General features: G+C 31.0%; 1 protein-coding gene across 1 annotated transcript in view; it reads left to right on the top strand.

Moving 5' to 3' along the window:
- Nucleotides 1-10,330, top strand: part of LOC115887784 — a 299,678-nt gene that overhangs the window by 139,623 nt on the left and 149,725 nt on the right. The window lies entirely within an intron of this gene.

Raw genomic sequence — 10,330 nt, 5'->3', positions numbered from 1 at the left:
AACGAAGTAGATATTCTGACTTTTTAGATTAGAAAATAAAATTCTCGAAGTGAGGAAAATGCAATTTTTTGTAAAATAAGAGAGACAACTTTAACTTCATATTTATCACTTAGCTTCACCTACATGTGTCAGTATTAAGTTATTAATTATTTGCTTCAATTGATTTGTGACATAGTTTTTTAAACTCTGATTTGAGTTTTTTTGTTTTGATCTGCAATAAAACTTATGTACATATTTTTAATAATACACAATTACACGACTCGTAATATTTCGTACTTTATAAAAGTTATACAGATCATACTATGAATAGTTCTGACTTACAACGAAACCCATAAGAAAGCAACGACGATGTCAATGTTAGTCGGAAACTAATATGAACTAAGGACCTAGTTCAAGGAACTAAGTCTCTAGTTCTCTGAAGGAACTCTGGAGGAACTAGTTTCTTCCCAGGAACTAGAATTCCCACCTCTAAATACAGATAGGTGTTTAAGGTCCTGTTCCCAGAAGAATCTCTGACTAGTCAGCGCGTTTCTTATTGGTTGAAATACGTAGAAACCTGACTAACAATCAGGTTTCTACGCATTTTAACCAATGAGAAACGTGCTCACTAGTCAGGGATTCTTCTGTGAACAGACCTTAAGTTATCATCTATAGTTATTTCTAACTTTTTTCGATCATACTTTGTTATGCTAAAAAACTTAATTTATCTAGAGTGCCATTGAGTTAATTATAAAAATACTTATCGGTATAAATAAATAATTGAATGTTTAAGCATGTTATGATAGAATTATGCTGTAATGTTAAGTATCCCTACGTTATTTTTTTGTGAATAGTTAGTTTCATTTAAAATAGTTCAGTTGAGATTTATGCCTAGTCTAGTATATTTTGATCCTATAGATTACATACTATCTTAAATTTGCGGGATTCTGGTAAGTATATTATTAGAAGCTTCTGTTTAACTTGCAACGTATGTAAGTTTGGTTAGGTTGTCCATTCAAAATTCTGCAAGCCATCTGTGATATAACCTTTGACGTGCTTCTTGGTGATTTTGGTGTCTGATGACAGGAGGAAGTATACCTCTTGAAACGTTAGACTTTTGTGTGTTAAGCAAATTTGTTGTGCGAATAATAGCCACTAGCAAACCATTTTCCGTTTGGATTTTACGTAGTGGTGTTTACAATATATAGTATATTGTTTTATTAGGAGTAAAAATGACTTTGTGGCAAGGCTGTACGTTTAACATACAGCCGAAGCACAAAAAGTCATTTTTACTCCGAATAGAATATGCTATTTTTTTCAAACGCCACAAATTAGATTTTAAACAATTTCAAACGTTCCAAATAATATAAAAAAATTTAAAATTCATATCTTGTAAAAGATTATATATCGAGAAACTATGATTACGCTCGTTGAATTTGACACTTTATGTCAGTTTAATAATATATTTTCGAACTTTTATGCTTGAGCGTAAAAGTGATTTCCTTTTATGCCTACGCGTTAAAATTACTTTTTTATATTGTCAATCACGTCGCAAAAACTAATACTTTTGAGAGAAATATCCAGGAATTTTTCAGAAAATAAACTCGCTACAAAGTTATAGCCATTATTTAGCATTATCAATATTTTTTCAACCATCCACAATCCCTCCTATTGAGTAAATTTAATTTTTATTGAAAAGCTATGAAATGGTAAGAAATGTTTTTTAAAAACATTTAAAATTGTTTTTAATTTAAATTTATTTTCTAATACCATTCCAAGCATTTCCCGCAGAGACACTCTGTATTTCCTATCTACGTAAAGCATCTAAACCGCTCAATTCCATAATGAAAATATGCAATAAATAAGTAAAATTCTTTGTTAAATATATAACTAACCAAACCACTATTAGAACTGGCTTTATTAAACCATCAGATACATAATGAATAGTTCTGGATTCTTGTACACTTTGCGAAAATATTATTATGTATATCTTTACGATCTAGGTTAATTGCAAACGGCATTTAACATTCCACAATTGTGAGTAATATGGCCCTGTCTGATATCCGAGACAACATTCTTGTGTAAAGGTCGAATTTTCTCACTGCTACCTGTCGTTTTTTGCTTGAGGATCGTGATCAAAACACTTGAAAATAAAGTATAATTAAGGAGGATTATAAAGTAAACAATAAACCTTTATTTTTTATTGGTCTGGAGTACCAGAGAGTAAATTATATACTATATATTTTTTTAAAATCTTACCATTAGTATTCACTTTTTTGATTTATTGAAATAATATTAACTAAACTTTATTGTAAGATATTTTAATTTTTTATTGTTTGTTAATTGGTGATATTTTTACAAAATTGAAAGAAGTTATATATTTCGAATATCTCACTGAAATTATTACGTTTTAATTGGATCATAACATTTTCTGCCTCCCATTTCCCACTCCCACTCCAGGTTACGGATGAAGTCTTCTAGGTTCTTCAGTTCCGCTTTTAGTTGATTTCCGCTTGGAAAACAGAACGATTCTGGTTGAGATAATTGAGTGTTTGCTCCGTTTCTAGCTAGAACGATTGCTTTTTCATTACCAGATGAAAAAGCAATTGACCTTCCAAGCGGAAACCAACTAATAGCGGAATTGAAGAACCTGGGAGACTCCATCCGTAACCTGGAATGGGAGTCCACCAACAGTCTAAGACACTCGAAAAAGTTCCTCAGAACTTACGAACGAGTAAAATCAAAGATTTTCCTTGATTTAAGTGAAAACAATCTTCGGATTGTCACGGGGTTTCTAACAGGAAACTTCTATGGTCTCTTCAACGAACACCTCAGTATCCAATCAGTATGCTGAAGCTGAGAAAGACGGCGAATGCAGATTCTGTGGGGAAAATGGGGAAATACTAGAGAAACTTATCACTGAGTGCAACGAGACGACGACCGTTCGTGTCATGAACTTTGGTACGGCTGATGTCGAGAAAGGAGAGTTGGCCTTTGTGCTGAGATTGTATGATGAGATACAACTCTTTAGAACCCAATAAAGGGGAACACACAATAGATCTGTAAGATCGCGGTGATTAAAATCCCTCCTAAACATTCTACATTCATTGCCTTCTATCTTTTGGTGGGCTAGTACCCAGAGTAGGGGGACTTTATTATCTATGCCTATTTTTTTCAGCTTCTCTATTCATTCTTTGATCAACTTTGAATTGATGGTTAATCAGTTGATCGGTTTTAATGCTACTTGAATATCAGTTAAGCTGGCTATTTCTTGTTTCCGATAGTTCTTCTAAATTTAAGATGAGTTGTACGCATCTTTCAATAGCGTAGATTTCTGTCTGAAGAATGCTGGGGTAGTTAGGTACCCCTAGATTCGAAGTATTTAGTTTTTGGCCTAAATACTCTTATCCCTGTACCTGCTTTGGGTTTGGAAGCATCAGGATACGTACATGGTATGGGCTTTTACCTCCTGAGCAAACGTTTTTCTCTTCCAATCTTTTTTATTGCTCATTGCTCAAAGTTCTACATTCTTGATATGTCATCCACTGGGAATTGATGGAATGAATTTTTCATTCTGAATGTGTTCTAAGTATTTTTGACGCATGAGTAAATATGTAATATTAAGAGCAAGCTAGGTATCAAGTTATAAAAAGTTATGTATGAATAAATATTTGATGAAAGAGATTACAAAAAAGTGAAAAAAGTATTGTAATAATATATTTTTTCTACAAACGTCAAAAAGTGACAAGGTTCGCGAATTGATAGCAATGTGCGAAGTGACACTTTTTTTCATTTTCCTACCTTACCATGACACGGTGCGCGAAGTAATGCGCGAAATGCCTACTTCACACATTGCATGTAAATTATATGGGATTTTGGAATTTTGATTTTTGGAAAATGAAGAACTATATCATAACTAATTATTTATTTCGAAATATTCAAGAATAAACAAATAACAAATATCAAACTTAACACTAATGCATATTCTAGTTATTATTTACAATATTAACGTTAGTACAACCAGTACACGAACCAATATTTAATCCCAAACTAGATATTGTCTATTTTGTCTGATTTCGCTAGGTCTGTAAATTAAAAAGTCGGTCTGATTTTGCTAGGGGGGTTTTGGGACTTGAGACACTAACCAGTTTTGATGGAGAGGTACTTGATACCTGTATTTGACACTGTAAAATTTTATTTGATATTTGAATTTTATTGTTGATAGATAATAATAATTTTTTGGAATATCCCGATTTTAATGGTTGTAGAAAAAATGTTGTTTGCAACTCGTGCGCGAACTACTTTGGTGATCTCGACTAATTTTTCAACTCGGCTACGCCTCGTTAAGAAATTCAAGTATCGATCACCAAAGTATCATTTCGCGATACAAAAATAACTATTAAATTATTACTTATTTTACGATATGATATATAATTCAATAAATTGAATATGATTGATCAATATTTATGAAAAACTTTTATTTTTTTTTTAATTTTCCTTAGAAATTTCATAATTTAAATTCAAGATATATTTTCATTGTTTCCATCTCTACTATATGTACCTACTACTCTTTTAAGTATTGGTATTCTCATCGTACTACATAAACATTTTATTTCGACCCAATCTGACCACGATGGACCTTTTGAATTAATTAAACGGTGTGAAAATGCACATTGGCTCAATCACTAACAATGCTCTCATTAATATGTTGCCGCTACTTATGACCGCATTCGCTGATGAGTTATGAATACGAATAACATAACAAGACCGCGATGATATCGGCTATGGGAACCCAGAGGTGGAAGACATTCGCGGCGTAATATCGCCGATAAATAACGCTAATGTGATCGATATGGAATCTGGGAAATGTCGATTGACTTCTGATTAGGTAAACTAGTTGATGATTGCGGTAAACTGCGAAGACGACTTTGTGTGTGAGTGTGTATCTATTTAAACGGGTTTTCCAACGATCGCATCGGTTGATTAATTTGTTTTGTATTAAAGTGCTTTTATTACGTAGCCTCTGTCATCGTTACTTTCGTATTGGTTTATGGATGAGATAGATAATGGCATTAATGTAAACTACATTACTTGCACGTTGTTCTAGATAATGTCTAATTCCAGATTTTATGCATAATTTAGAAAAGCTATTTTATATTTTAGAAAGTTTGGCGTATTTACTGTAGTTGGTCTGTACAGGGTGGGTCAAATTGGACGCTTTTAAAGGGAAACACCCTTTTCTATAGGAGATAGACGAAAACTAATATCGATGTCTGGAGCTCAATTTTTATCAAAAACATGATGGTGAAAACCGTACATCGATATCTGTTACCGTTTATGAGTTACGGGGTGTTTTTCAAAAATATGCATTTTTAACAAATCGCTGTAACTTTTTTTCTATGGAAAATTTTGTATTTTTGTGAAAACATTTCCAAAGCACCTTCTTACGTAGAATTTAATGATTTTATATTGGGGACACCCTGTATATTTTTAATTCAGTGAAAAGAACATAAAATTACCTTTCCAAAAATATAGCGCACTTGATATTTTGTTATAGTCCTCTTCGAAATACATAATTTTTATAAGTTCGCTACTTTTAACTAGTAGGTTTTGAACCCCATGTTGATGATCTGCCCCTAATGGAACTCGAAAACATATTTTTCCAGCAAAACGCCTCAGAACGCTGAGGGGTTATCAGCGTAAGCAGAAGCAGAAGCAGTAACAGCAGAAGTTATCAGCAAATTTTTGCAGCCAATTTCGAGAATAATTGAATAGCTAACCAAGATCCCAGCCGTTGGCTGTCGAGGCCGCCGGACTTAGTGCCTGTTATCATTAGTTGATTTTTTATCTTTGCAGAAGAATAAAGGTTCTTATTTAAAATTGCCCGTATAATCTAAACGAGAATTAGAAGTACTTAGCGGTTAGGCGAGGGTATCTTTGACCCTGACTGAGTTAACGAATTCCTGTTATTCCATAACAGAAAACGGTCGACATGTCGAACACCTATAGCAAAATCTCATGTCTTGGTTTGCTATTAATTTTTATTTTTATTAGATATAGTTCAAATATGTTGATGTTGTTAAATATAGTTTAAATTGTTACAAAATTCTGCATCTCTCATTGTAAATATTATTTTCGCTTTAATTGCTGCTCACAGCCAGAATTTTTTTGCATTACAGCCGGCGTCGTTCAAAGCCTATATACTTATGTGTATACAAAGTGGGCGAATTTTTAAAAACTCTATATCTCGAAGAGGAATCGAGCAAAATATGAAGTATGCCATATTTTTGGAAAGGTAATTTTAAATTATTTTCAATTAATTAAAAATATACATGGTGTCCCATATAAAAAATCAAATTTTGTGTTTCTCTTTGTTGTTTTAATGGACCAACCTATATATTATTCGTTTATTAGATGGAAAATTAAAAAATTAAATTTTTTTGCATTTAAAGTATTTCAAAATTTTTAACGGTTTTGTGAACATTCGTAATATTATTTTATATATTATGGGGTTTTCAATAGTATTTTTTTATCAAAGTCATCTAATGATTTTTTTATGATATTTTACCGTTGAAAGAGCCATATGAAATAAAAATGCGAACATTTGTCAAACTAATTAAATGGAACACCGTGTATATTATTCCTTTGTTAGATGGAAAATTACAAATTATTTTTTTTGTATTTAAAGTATTTTAAAATGTATAACGGTTTTATATATTTAATATTATATTACATACTATAGGGTTTTCAATAGTAATTTTTTATTAAAGTCATCTAATGATTTTTGTATATTATTTTAGTTGAAAGAGCCATAAATATGTAATGAAAACGCGAATAGTTGCGAAACCGCTAAGAATTTGAAAATACTTTAAATACCAACAATGCTCATTTTTTAATAATTCTTCATCTAACAAGGATATAATATACAGGGCGTATCATTTAAAAAAAAAACGAAGAAAAATTATTTTATATTTCAGAAGTTTGGCTTTGATTTGGAATTTTGAACACCCTGTATGGTTTAAGATTACAATATTTATAGATAAGTAAGTACAGACCAACTATAGTAAATATCTAGTATTGTTTTAATTTGAGGATATTTCTTGTATTTTTAATAAATATTTGAAAAAGGGTTGAAAAAAAAATATCTTTTTTATTTATTAATATTTGGGAAACTGTCAAAACATATTTAATAATATAGTGGATTATGTAAAGTGATCAGAAAGGAAGCCAAAAATGCAATAATATACAGGGTATCCCATTTAATAAATCATCCCGATCCACTCACACTTTTTTGAGCCACCTTAGTAGAAGTAGAAGTTACAATATTTTTCTGAAATACTAAGGCAGTTAAAAAAATTCCTAAGGTTTTTATTATAGCAGTTACAGATTTGCCCGTAAAGTCTAAAAATCTTACAATCTTTAAAAAAGGTCTAATAATACAGGGGCGGATACAGGAATTTATTTTAGGGGGGCCCAAATAAAAAGTAATGTAGTATATGCTTTTCAGTCTGCCATTTTTAACCCAAAAGCCTAATATTTACCCCAACTTATAGATTTTAGGGGGCACCCGGGCCCCATGGGCCCCCCCTCTGTATCCGCCACTGGTCTAATATGATTTTTAATTTAATCAGCTCGTTTGAAAATTATTGAAGGTTAAACTTCAACTTCAAATCTTTTCTTCTTCTTCGGACGTTAGGACCAGATCCTGTGTTTTCTTCAATGATTTCCTAAGATCAGTTGGGACGATGAAGACCAGCTTTTATACCATCTTATAGGTGGTCGTCCCGGCCGGCCGACGAGGCGTGTTTGGTTTGGTTTCTCCTTAACTTCAAATCGTATAAGATAATTTCTACAATTTTTTATATTTTATCACGAAATAATGGCTCAAAAACATAAAATATCCTATTTTTCGTGAAATTCATCAAGTGTTCTTTGGTAAAACCGTCGATTGAAATAATTGGTGATATATTTTATCATATAATTATTTCTTCGTGAATTTATTCAATCAACGCAGCGGTAAAATATTTAAATTTTTTACCAAATACAAATATTCGTAAGAAAAACAGATTTTTTCTATATTTAATCTTAAGTGGCACTCGAAATTTTTTTTCGCCTGGGTAATGACATAAAAAATGAATAATTTCTTAAAAAACCCTAAGCTAATAATATTTTATTTGCTTAATTGTCTTATTTACACTTGATTGATAATAAAAGATAATTATCATATTATCATTAATCTTTGATTGATAATTAAAGAATAAAAGATCGTTCAATTTCCTATAAGAATGTGTATTGATGTTTATAACTTGCTCATTTTTGAACGCAATAAAATTCAGAAAAATTTCCCCTCTTTTATTTAAATGGCAAATAGAAAACCAGGATGAGACAGACGCCTCTTAATATTAATATTAAGAGTCCATCTCACTAGTTCGAAAAAGTAGCAAAATAAGCGTTCGGAATTTAACGTTTTATGTCAAACTGGATAGGTACTTTTACATAAATGAAGAAGGAAATTAAAGATAAAGGAATATACTATATCCGTATTGTAACACATTTTTAGACAATTTCTTTATTTTTAAGTTTTTGATGGTCAAACATCAACAAAATATTTCTTATGTTTGGACTAAATGTTCTCGAAAATAAAGACATCATTTAAAATTCCGTTACAATACGGAAATAGATTGAAGTTTTGTGATTACATTCATATAATTGATATGGTTTTGTAACAAATAATTGCTCGCTATTTTATGGCAAATGCTGACGCTCTGCAAACCTTAATCAAGCCTTAATCAAAGCACGTGTGTTTGGAATTTTTGGTGTGGCTTTACACGACAGGATCGGGCTAAGCTTTAGGCAGATTTCTGAAATATAATATACAGGGTGGTCCGAACCATAGACTTAAAATAAAATATAGACTACACTATTTACATCTCAACGCGGACAAACAACCTTTTTTGTACACATGTTTACTTCTGGGTACAGTCGACCGAGCCTTCCTCATCCAGCCTATGTTGTCACGTCTTTAATATTATCAATATTTTTTTTCTTGTTATACACATATATTGAGATATTAATACCAAGTTTAATAAAGTAGGTTTTAATTTCCATATATGTAATAAATAGTCTTTATACTCACTAAATTTATAAGTCGATACTGGTTTAATAAGATAAGTTCTTTACAATAGACAACACCGATTAGAGGCGAGGGAGCCTATTCATTCATTTATTACCTTGTAGTACGTGTCGCACGTGTGCGGTAAAGCTTTGTTGCCGCTATCTCCCCGGCTGTATTAACGCATTCTCTTAGCTTGTAGTCCTTAAGTGTTTATTTTATTGACTTTTTCTGTTCAGGAACTATAAAATATGGTTCGCCAGTGCCAAATTTGCAAGAAATTTGACTTAAATAATCCATTTAAGTCTTGAAACGACTTTGGACCGGTAGGCAACTCTCAATTTACCCATTGGCAGTCAGTGGCGTTGTTGTAGAAAGGCGCTTATTTAGATAATATTTTAGTAAAATGTAAAATCTGAATTTTTTCTTTTACATTACATTATTTACTTACTTACATTGTAACAAAATCATAATTATAACCCTGTTAAAATTAATAATGTTTTTATTAAAAATATATTCCGGTTTATTCTAAAATTATCTTCAGAATCTAAAATAACGTACAAGAATTTTAAAAATGATATTACATTATGAAACAATATTTTAATATACTGGTCGTCTCCGTATATCAACCTCTATAACTTTTTATTTTTCAGATAAAAACAGGATTTGTATGTTAGTAGGTATAATACATAAATTAGGATTTATTGACGTATGCAATTGTTTTTGGTCTCTCTGTTTCAACTGAAATGATTACATCTTTGATTTTAAAGGCAACTCTTGGTATATTGCTACTATTTGATAAAAATGACACCTGAATAGAATAACATAAGTAATAATAATAATAATAATAATATCGTCTTTATTGAAGAAAGAAAGATGTGTAACATTACATATATTATTACACATCATGCAACAAGGGTGGCGAAATTTAACAAAAAAAGTTATTCTTACATTTAACCACCCATAGCCGCCATAAGGTATTTATTGAAAAATATGTTCAAAAGACAAAAAAGACAAAAAAATATGTTCTATAAACTAACAAATTAAAAAATATGCATAGTTAATTCTTATACACATGGCATAATAAATAATTTTAAAAAATAAACAAAAAATACAAAACCATCATCATTCCTGTGAAGACAAAAGAAACATTTTATATTTTTTTCGCAATTGACCAAAGTTACATTGTTTGAAATCATTATCAAGGGAATTGTAACTAGTGACGGCCATATAGGTAAA

This window comes from Sitophilus oryzae, unplaced genomic scaffold (assembly GCF_002938485.1).
Source record: "Sitophilus oryzae breed Bouriz unplaced genomic scaffold, Soryzae_2.0 scaffold_637_pilon_pilon, whole genome shotgun sequence".
NCBI classification, from domain to species: domain Eukaryota; kingdom Metazoa; phylum Arthropoda; class Insecta; order Coleoptera; family Curculionidae; genus Sitophilus; species Sitophilus oryzae.
This window is presented reverse-complemented; position numbering and strand designations above follow the sequence as displayed.